This window comes from Vigna unguiculata, chromosome 2, assembly GCF_037176805.1.
Source record: "Vigna unguiculata cultivar grain cowpea cultivar isolate G323 ecotype 2 chromosome 2, ASM3717680v1, whole genome shotgun sequence".
Classification (NCBI taxonomy): Eukaryota; Viridiplantae; Streptophyta; class Magnoliopsida; order Fabales; family Fabaceae; genus Vigna; species Vigna unguiculata.
This window is the reverse complement of record NC_140793.1, coordinates 16213694-16224015: the sequence shown is the minus strand read 5'-3', so window position 1 is coordinate 16224015 and position 10322 is coordinate 16213694. Positions and strand designations below refer to the sequence as shown.

At 39.1% G+C, this 10322-nt stretch overlaps 1 non-coding gene across 1 annotated transcript; it reads right to left on the bottom strand.

The window, feature by feature from the left end:
* Nucleotides 1-5597: 5597 nt before the first annotated feature.
* On the bottom strand, nt 5598-5704 carry LOC114174769 (small nucleolar RNA R71). Its single transcript, XR_003602731.1, has one exon. It is a non-coding gene; the product is annotated as a small nucleolar RNA R71 (small nucleolar RNA).
* Nucleotides 5705-10322: the final 4618 nt, after the last annotated feature.

Sequence of the window (10322 nt, the reverse complement as noted above, 5' to 3'; positions counted from 1 at the left end):
ACCATTTGAACATAATTGCATAAAGGTTATGATAAGATGAAAAACATATTGGAGATGCGAATGAATTTCATGACAAACTAAACAATTAGAAGAAATAAAAAATATACAAGGTTACTTAATTAACCATGAATATTTTAATAATTTAAATGGGGACGAGGATATAACGCAGATGGGTATTATGGCAGGTATGGGGATGCGGACGGGACGAATATGTACATCCCCATACTCATCCCCATACTCATACCCATACCCATACCCATACTCACTCAATGCGGCGATTCCTAAAAACGGGGATAAGTTCAAACAATACCCACAGAGACAAGTTTATTTGCCATCCCTAGTCATGTAGTAGCTCTTTGCTTCCACTAAAACCATCCCCCTTCTTCCTTTGGTTATGGTTTCTACCATAGTGGTACGTGAAGGAAGTGCATGGTGTTGTAATGGCTTTGTTATGCGTGGGTCTCCTTCTCCGATGAAGGTCTCCTCATTTGTGAAGCGGTTGTTGCGTTTGTAGGAGGCACGATTTGGTTCATTCACAATGGTATGTCTCTTAGGTGTTATCGTGATTGTGGGACATTGAACCATGCACACGGAGGAGCGTCAATGGTACTGGATTGGTGTTTGCGTCGCAGAGGTCTTCCGTTGCATCGTGATGGTGATGATGAACTGGTTCGCGATTGGAGCTCCTTGTATGGAGATTGGTATATGTTGCTCCATGTGTGGTAGAGCCCCTTGCATGAAGGTGCAGAAGAGATCTCCAGAGATGAGTGATGGTTGGCGGAAGCTAGGTGAAAGATGAGGGATGATCTCGGCAATGTGAGTGAAAGGTGAGAAATCGATTCTATCTTAGAGAAGATAGAGGAAGGTGGTTAGAGGAGATGTTTCAATCCTCTAGCTCAATTAACTCTCAAAAGGCAATAAGAGTGGAGTTTTCTCAACACTAGGCATCTATTGCTTAAAAGTTCAAGAGTGATTACAATAGCCTAAAATTTAGGCTTTTATATGAAAGTAAATACACATAAGCACTCTTAGCCCTTGGATAAGAAAGGCATTCAATCTTGGCAGTGGAAGATAGCTTGGAGAAGGAGCAATGCTCACGGCCATTGGATGATGCCTTGGAAAAGGAGGAAACATTCCTAGCCCTTGAAGGCATTGGATCCGTGAGGTGTAGGAAGGAATGTTGACTTCCACTTAGTCCACCTTTCACCTTTGGTAGCTCACGGCCAAATCTCCTATTGGGCTTAGTCAAGCCCAATTTTATCAATACAAGTACACATTGTTTGACTTATTATTCTAGAAAACAAGGCATAAACAATGGGGCAATCTTATTGGTATTCTACTACTCTTTGATATACCTCTTCAAATTTTCACATCTTCTTTAGTCCATGTGAAGAGTGTGAGAAGCCCATGTGGGCTTGGGCCATCTTAAATGAAGCCCAATTGGATCTTTTTGAGCATGCCCCTTGTTATATGACCTTTTGATGGGCTTGGACTTGAAGGTGTACCTTGGCTTGATGCTGGGCTTGTTGGGGTCACATCAATCTGCATGGGTGCAGTGGTTGGTGAAACATTTTCTGGTGAGGTGGCTGCTGGCATCAACGGTTGCACGATGAAGACTTCAATGGTGAACTTGTGCCTAGGGTTTGAGAGGTGGAAGGTGATGAGGTGGCAGTCTGTGATTGACGCATATGTGTGTTGTAACGTCTTAGCCAGAAATTACTTAATTAAAATAAAAATTCAGGGAATAAATAAATAACCTCATTTATTTATAACTTCTTTCCCAACACGTGGAGAAAAATTTAAAATCCAAAGTCAACGCGCCAATAATAATTAAAACCACGACGTTCAATTATTACAAATATAAACTACTTATAAAATCATTACAAAAATAGTCCATATTCCTCCATAAAGAAAACTACTATAAAAACTCACATTGCTGATCCCCACTCCAATACTATGAGTCCACATGCTCACCTACATGATCATCGCCACACACACAGATAGGGTGAACTCAAAATAAAGATAAACAGATACAACATGACATAATTAAAACATCTCATCATATAAATCATGTTAGCACTTCCCATTCCTCAGTTCCTCGCCTTTCCACCCTTACGTTAGACGTCTCTTGATTCTACACCCTTTGGTGAGTATACAGATCGACCTTTGTTGCACGAGTGTCTACTCGTCCCTCCGACTACAGACCACTACCTAATAGTCCACACACGAGAATAAATTGCCACAGCCTCACACCGAGGCACCAAGTGGAGTTCCCCAAAACAAACCGAAGTTCGTAGTTGTTTCCAGACTACCAAACTCAATCAGATGCACTGAAGAGGGCAATCATCTGAAACCTCACCGTACGAGCCACGATCTTGCGCACTCCACTAGACTTCCTAAAACACTAGGCTACAACCTAGAGTGGTCACGTGTTACCCCAATACAAGTTACACTCATAACTGGGCCCCCAGCCAAAGCATCGCATCATGAACTTCAACTAAAGCTGTGTTGAATTCTCCTCGCGCACCAACTCTACACCAAAACCGCTTGGCGCGCCTCTCGCGTCGCCAGACGAAACTTAGTTCCAGACCGCCTGAGAGGCATCTCACACCGTTAGGCGACAAGCGCCTTCCAATAGTATTGTTGCACCATCATCGCCTGGCGGACTCAACCTTGTCGCCAGGCGCCACGTGTAGACATTGGTCAGTGCCACTGCTTTAAAACTCTATCGCCTGACGGCTCATCCCATGTCGCCAGGCGCCATACCAGTAGCGCAATGCTACTGGTTTTTTTTTGGCATTTTCTTCGGGTCTTAAAGGACCCCAATCATACAATACGTGAATCACAACAAAAATCACCATATTCCATACATCATGTTATGACTAGCACGCAATACACACATATAATTCATGCATAAATCAATTATCATCACGTTCCCAATTAACCATTTCCTAATCAGTTGAATCCACAACAAGTAGTGCCTTATATACAATCCATATCAAGTGTCATAATTCAAGTTGTAATTATACTGAGATATGATGCAAGAAATCATGACTACATTATTTTACCAATTACTACCTATTATTTCCTTTATAGCTCAACATTCCAACGAACACATAATTACCGTCCAAAGCATACAATTCATCACACAACTTCTATATCAAATAACTCACCCAGTCAGAATCAGATGACTAGAGCCTAGTTCATACATCCAATTACCAACATTTCATAATTAGAATGTTCATTTTCTCAATTTCTTACGTAGACACCCTATACGTGATCTTTTACAAAGGAATGCCTACTTCACTAAAATTTGCCACCAACATTCACAACAGGCACCGTATAACAGTAACAACCAACAATTAAACCACCTTACAGATAAGGAAAAACATGAATTTTACATACTTAAAATTCCAATTTCTAACACCTCATCCCCTCCTCAATTATCTTACCCTTTTCATACATTATGTTCATTTACTCAGTTAAAATCATAATTTTTATCAAGTAAAACTACATGCAACCCCTGAACCACTTCCATTGAATAGAAGCCGAGAGCCTTTCAACTCTGAGGTGTCGCTTGGCGGCAACTACTATACCGCCAGGTGGTTCATGCAGATTCTGGGTTTTCCCCAGATTTTCCAACGCTCATGATCACCCTGAATTCCCCCCACTTCCCAAAATCGACAAGCGTTTTGACATATTTTTAGTAGCAAACAAGTTATTCAGTTCAATCTTGATACACTTCGCATTCTTTGCATACCACAAAGCACCAATCAAACATATATATTACATATCACGTCATCTCTCATCCCAACATGATCTCTCATACCCAATCATACAAAGGTTCATGCAATTTTTCCCAATTAAACAATTATAACTAATAGTTCATCATGCCAATTGTTCACGTACAATAGAAATCCAATCCAAACATCATCACACCACTGAAACACCAAAAACTAGAGAAAATTGGGCAACACCGTATGTGCCGCCTAGCGGGTCACCCTCCGCCGCCAGGCGGTTCATAGGGAAAAACCCAGAATTAGGGTTCTATAGCATGTGTCGCCTGGCGAACTTCCCCGACACAACCAGGCGGTTTCTGGAATTTTCCAGAAACACGATGAAATTCAACAAATTGCAGAGAGAGACGCACCCCATTCATCAAGTTTAACACGAAATCATATATTTGGCATACAAAACACAGAATAGAACTCCCCTAACCTGATATTCCAGCTTCAATTGTCAAAAATAAATTTGAATATCTTTTTGCTCCACAAGGTCTCCTCTTGATCACCCAAAATTTTGCACTATTCTCTCTCTCTCTCACCAATGGATGCTTGACAGACTCTTCCCTCAGTGCACACGAAATTCAGAAGTGTTTTCCTCTCCTAATTACTCTCTTCCATCCCTTAACTAATCCAATTTAATCACTTTTAATAAAAAACAAAATTCTAATTAGAAGTTTATTCATGACACTTCAATTTCGATTACTAAGGGTTTCTCTAGCCTCTCCATATGCTTCTCCACGATTAGGGTTCCCACCCTTTCTGATCCATGCAAAAATTTAATTTTAGCAAAAGATAGTTATTTTATTCAAGCCAAGGTTCAAACTCACATCCCTACCATTATAAAGCGTATGCATAAACCAATGAGCCATTACATGTTTCATGACGATATTTATAAATCTAGAAGTTTATACTCTCTTATCAGGCCCACATATCATAAGAAAATAATAATAAAATTGAATAACCCACAATTGTCATACATAAAACTTGAATCCAAGTCCTCTCACACAATCAAGTACTCTCAACCATTTGAGCTAGTACTTTTTCACATCATGACAATTAGCATAAATTGCCATAAAGGCTTCCACTACCCGTATTTATTAAATAATTATTCATTTAATTATTTAAATTTCGTGGGTCTTAGATGTGTGCAAGGATCATGGACACATGGGAGCATCTTGTTGGGCATTTTTTTAAAGTGAGGATTGTCATATTGTATGATCTAGTTAAGTTGGGTTAAAGTTGTATGAATGGGTGAAAATAGACACAGGCAGAGGTTAGAAATAGATTTTTAGGTGGCCCATCTAAAAAAAAAGAGTGTATAAAATAGAAAATGGGGGTGCATTTAGCTCCTGATTTATTTCTTTTCAAAATTTGCTGATTTTGGCCTTATTTTGCAACTTGAAACAATTGAATTTCACACTTTTAAAGAACCAAATTTAACTTCAGCTGCATCAACAAAGGTTAGAATTTTTATTATACAACTAAAAATCAATTTTTAAGCTATTTTTAGTGCACAAACTCAATAAGCCTAAATATACGAAATTCCAATTAAATTAGTCCTTTAAGCATAAAAATCAATTCAAATTCCATTATTAAAGACCAAATGAGAGTAAAAATATGCATTCATCATATTGTTCCACCATAAAGCCCAATGATGTCCAAGAAGATCATGTCTACCTAAATGCTTTTCCTCATTCTCTTGAGGATAAATCAAAAGATTGGTTGTATTACATTACACCCAAGTCCATCACAAGCTAGGATAATTTGAAAAGGATGTTCCTAGAGAAATTCTTCCCTACCTCCAGGACAACTGCCATAAGGAAAGATATTTCAAGCATCAAGCAAAAATCTAGGGAGAGTTTATATGAATATTGTGAGAGATTCAAGAGATTATGCGTGAGTTGCCCCCATCACTAAATTTCTGAGCATTTTCTTCTCTAGTACTTTTATGAAGGCTTGCACAATATGGAGAGAAGCATCATTGACACTACAAGTGGTGATGCAGTTGGTGATATGACCCCAGTTGAGGAAAGGCATCTGATTGAGAATATGCCCTCCAACTCTAGTAGTTTCTTGTAAGAAATGATGCTCTTATTGTTAAAGGGGTTAACGATGCAGATGTAGCCGAAAGAAATAAGAAGTTGGAGAGTAAGATTGATGTCTTCACCACTTTTGTTACCCAACTTGCTACAAACAAGAAAGCTACACCGACCAAAGTTTGTGGCATCTGCACCTCTCATGACCATTTCATAGACGCTTACCTAGCAATGCAACAACAACAACAACCATAATCTTCTTTTAACACTCCTCAAGCATATGTTGTGAGCATTTTCAACAACAATAGGTAGAAACAACCTCAATAGATACAACTCTAGTTGGAGAAATCAACCCAACCTGAGGTGGGGCAACAACCAGTAGCAACGCCAAGTCCAAAATGCACAACCTCCTACTCAATAACAACAAAAAGTTGCTCCTATTACACCACCAAAAATAGTTGCACCTCAACTAGCCCCAACTCTTGCCCTTGCTGTTGCACCCGAGTCTTCCACTTTCTTAGAGGAGTTGGATAGACTTATGACCATTCAGATCATGCAATTTTAGGAAGAGACTAGGGCCTTCATTCAAATGTTGACAAATCAGATGGGATAGATTGCCACCCAGCTAAATCCGACATAGGCTTAAAATTTTTCTAAGTTTGCTTCATATAATGTGAAAAATCTTAAAAATGTGAGTGCCATCACCTTGCAGTTTGGGAAACAGCTTGAAGTTCTTACACTTGAGACAATTCAAACACTTGAGCCCACACCTTAGTCTACATATGAGAAGGAAGTTGACCCCGCTACACCAAATAGGAAGCATGATGAACATTGAGTTGGGCCTTTCACCTTCAATGTGTATAACAACCAACAACCTTCTATCCCTATTCCATTCCCAGCAAAAGTCATCCCAAGCAAAAAGATGGAAGAGGTTGATAAGGAGATCTTAGATACTTTCAAGAAAGTAGAGGTGAACATACCTCTCCATGATGCAATCAAACAATTTCCACGGTATGTCAAGTTTCTCAAAGACTTTTGCACACATATAAGGAAGCTTAAGGGCAACGAGAGGATAAGCATGGGCAGAAATATATCTACATTGATAGATAAATTTGTCCCTCAATTTCCTGAGAAATGTAAAGATCCAAGCCATCATAGGTAATAATAAGTTTGAAAATTCCATGCTTGATTTGGGAGCTTCAATTAATGGCATCCCTCAATCTATCTTTAATTCTCTATCTCTTGGACCTTTGTAACTGATAGAGGCCGTACCCCACCAAATTAAAATAGAATAAATACAGTATATGAAAGTGAACCAAGTCGTCTTCCAACGACCAATATTTTCATTCAAAGCTTCAATTTCCAGATGAACACAACAATACAACACAGGGGGGTTTGGCAAATTTACGAATGCAACACACAATTAAAAACTTAAATGCAGATGTCTAAATTCAATGTAAAAACAACGTTGATTCTTTGCTTCAAATGAACATCCACCAATCACGGATTACAACTCAAAATGGTTATATTAACTCTCATGGAACCCGAATTAACTACTAAGCGCAAATTAACTCGGACTCAAGTGCAATTAAGAAAAGCACACATCCATGAATCTGCTATAGTTCACTAAGCATGAACACACAATGATTCCACTCTGCAATTTAAGCAAAAACAGAATGGTTTCTTCATTTAAACCCAAACACAAATGCAAAATTCAGAGATTAACATAACTCCACCAAACAAAACACTAATCTCAAGGTTTCAATCCATTATTTGCAAAGAATCAACACATAAACTTAGTTCCTCACGGAATCCGAATAAGGCTTAAACATAAATTTTGATTCAACCATCCAAATGAGTGCAAATTGAGGCAGAAAACCTAAATTTGTGCAGGAATCAAAAATGAGCAAGGAAAGAAATGGGCAACAACGAAAACAACAACCAAAAATGAGAATGCTTCAATATAAATGTTACCCAAATGGTAGAAAACGTTAATACAAGTTCATGTGCTGTCCAAGACTCATAAAACGTGAAAAATGAATGGAAAACGTGAAAAAATAGCTTCTGCCACCATGAGTCACCTTCTAAAGCTTAAAAAACCAAAAATGGAGGTTTGAGAGAGTGTGGAAGAAGAAGGAGCAGCTGCTTCATTACATGCAGACCTAATTTCGTGGTCACTTCACCCCTGCCACTCATATTTACAAAACTGCCACTCTGTCACTCAGAATTACAAAAATGCCACTCTTGGGCCTCTAATGTTGGCCCATTCACTCGGATGACGTGGAAATGATGTGGCAATGATGTGGCGACTCTCTTCAACTGAATATTGATGTTCCAAGCTCCAAAATTGCTTCACCCAAATACCTAAAAATAATTAAAAACAAAAATTAGGCCAAATAATGTGAAATTAGTCCAAATTCGGAATAGTGGCCCAATAAAGCCCAACAGATGAAAAACATTCTAAAGATGAACAATTAAGCATTAAACAACTGTCAAATGGGTACACAAGGGCTAGTGGAATGAAGGAAAATAATGACTCATCAAAATCGACCACACTTACCCTTTTGCACTCCTGGGCAAAATTAAATAGTAAAGCAAAGCAAGGACATCACAACATAACAAGAGAGACAAAAGAGACAAAAGAGACACAAGATAAACAGACTCAACAAAGACAAAAGGAAACACATACAACACAGAAGGATTCAAAGCTGCAAGGTTATCCATGAACATCATCCAAACAGTTCAAAACATGTCAAGTACTTAGTTCAGCTCAAAGAGAGAATTGAAAGCAACATAACCTCACAAAATATGCACTGTATCACTCAAATCTCTAGGCTACTGTTTACTCTTAACGCACCCCTGAAAAACAAACATCAAACATACTTGGCAAGCTTCTAAACCAACAACCAAACCAAAAACACATGCAGGTCAAGATCAGAAGGACTTTTCAAGGTTGTAATGGGGCTGAGGACAAGGTGTGGAACATATGGATAAGTAGCTAAGCAACCAAGGAAATAGAGGAGCAATGGGGAATAAGTCTCAATCAAGCATGAAAGTAATCCCAAACACCAACACTTCCAACTTCGGTTCTCACACAATGCTCAAATCCAAACTCCTTTTATTTCTTTTCTTTGTTTTCTTTTCTTTTCTTTTTGTTTTCTCTCTTTTTTTTTTGTTTTTTCTATACAAAGAACATGCAAAGAAACAACAATTTTGAAATCCCACTTTGGGTATACAAATGAGCAATCCCAATAACCAATAACAAGTGCGCGGACAACCACACTTGTTGTCCGCGACCACACTTAATTGAGCACCCATTCCCAAAACAATTCCAAAGCTCCAAAATTTCCTAAGGTAGGAATAATCATGGTTTTTCAAGCTAAGGGCTTGTAATGAGCTGTAGAACAATGAAAGGGTATGCAGGCTCAAAAAGGGGTATCAACGGAAACAATTCAAGGTAGGCTCATTTGGCTGTAGTCTCACAGAACAAAATTGCCTAAATCATATCCCAACATGCATGTGAATCAGAAAAGCATCAAAAAGAGTCAAGCCAAGGCCACTATGCAAGCATTCAAGAGGCAATATCACACAACAAAGAACAGAGAGTGGCTCAAATTCTCACATAGGGTAAAACAACTCCAAAAGCAACTTGACATGCAAAGAGAAAGTAAGGATATCAGTTCACAGAATAACCAACAACTCATCCTCCAACAGTGAAGTGAGTGTCCCAAACAGAGAACAAAAACATTACACTAATTAACACAATTTAACAAAAAGGAAACAAACAAAAGAAAACAACAACAGACAAACAGACCTAGACAAGTGTAATAAAAGTAAGGAAGGGGAAAGAAAACTCCCTGAATCATGGTGAAACATCAGTGGGGTCAAGCAGGGAAGTCTCCTCCACAACAGTATCCACCAAGGCAGGATTGCTAAGGAATGGCTTCAGACGATGCCCATTCACTTTGAAGCTCTTATCGGTGGACTGGCTTTTGATTTCAACTGCACCATAAGGATAAACATTAGTGACAACAAAAGGACCAATCCACTTTGATCGCAACTTACCCCCCATGAGTCCAAGTATGGAGTTATACCGTAAAACTTGTTGACCAACAACAAACTCCTTTCTAGCTATGGAGCTATCATGGAATCTCTTGGTCTTCTCCTTGTAGAACATAGAGTTCTGATATGCTTCCAGACGTATCTTGTCTAACTCATTCAACTGCAGCTTCCTTTCCTCTCCAGCTTGATCAAGAGAGAAGTTGCATGACTTGACAGCCTAGTAGGCTCGGTGCTCTATCTCCACTGGAATGTGGCATGGCTTACCAAAGACAACCCGATAAGGATACATCCCTATAGGTGCCTTGTAAGCAGTCCTGTGAGCTCATAGAGCGTCCTCAAGTCTATTGCTCCAATCCTTCCTGTTGGGCTGCACAATCTTCTCCTAGATCCTCTTGATTTCTCTGTTTGAGATCTCGGCTTGCCCATTAGTTTGGGGGTG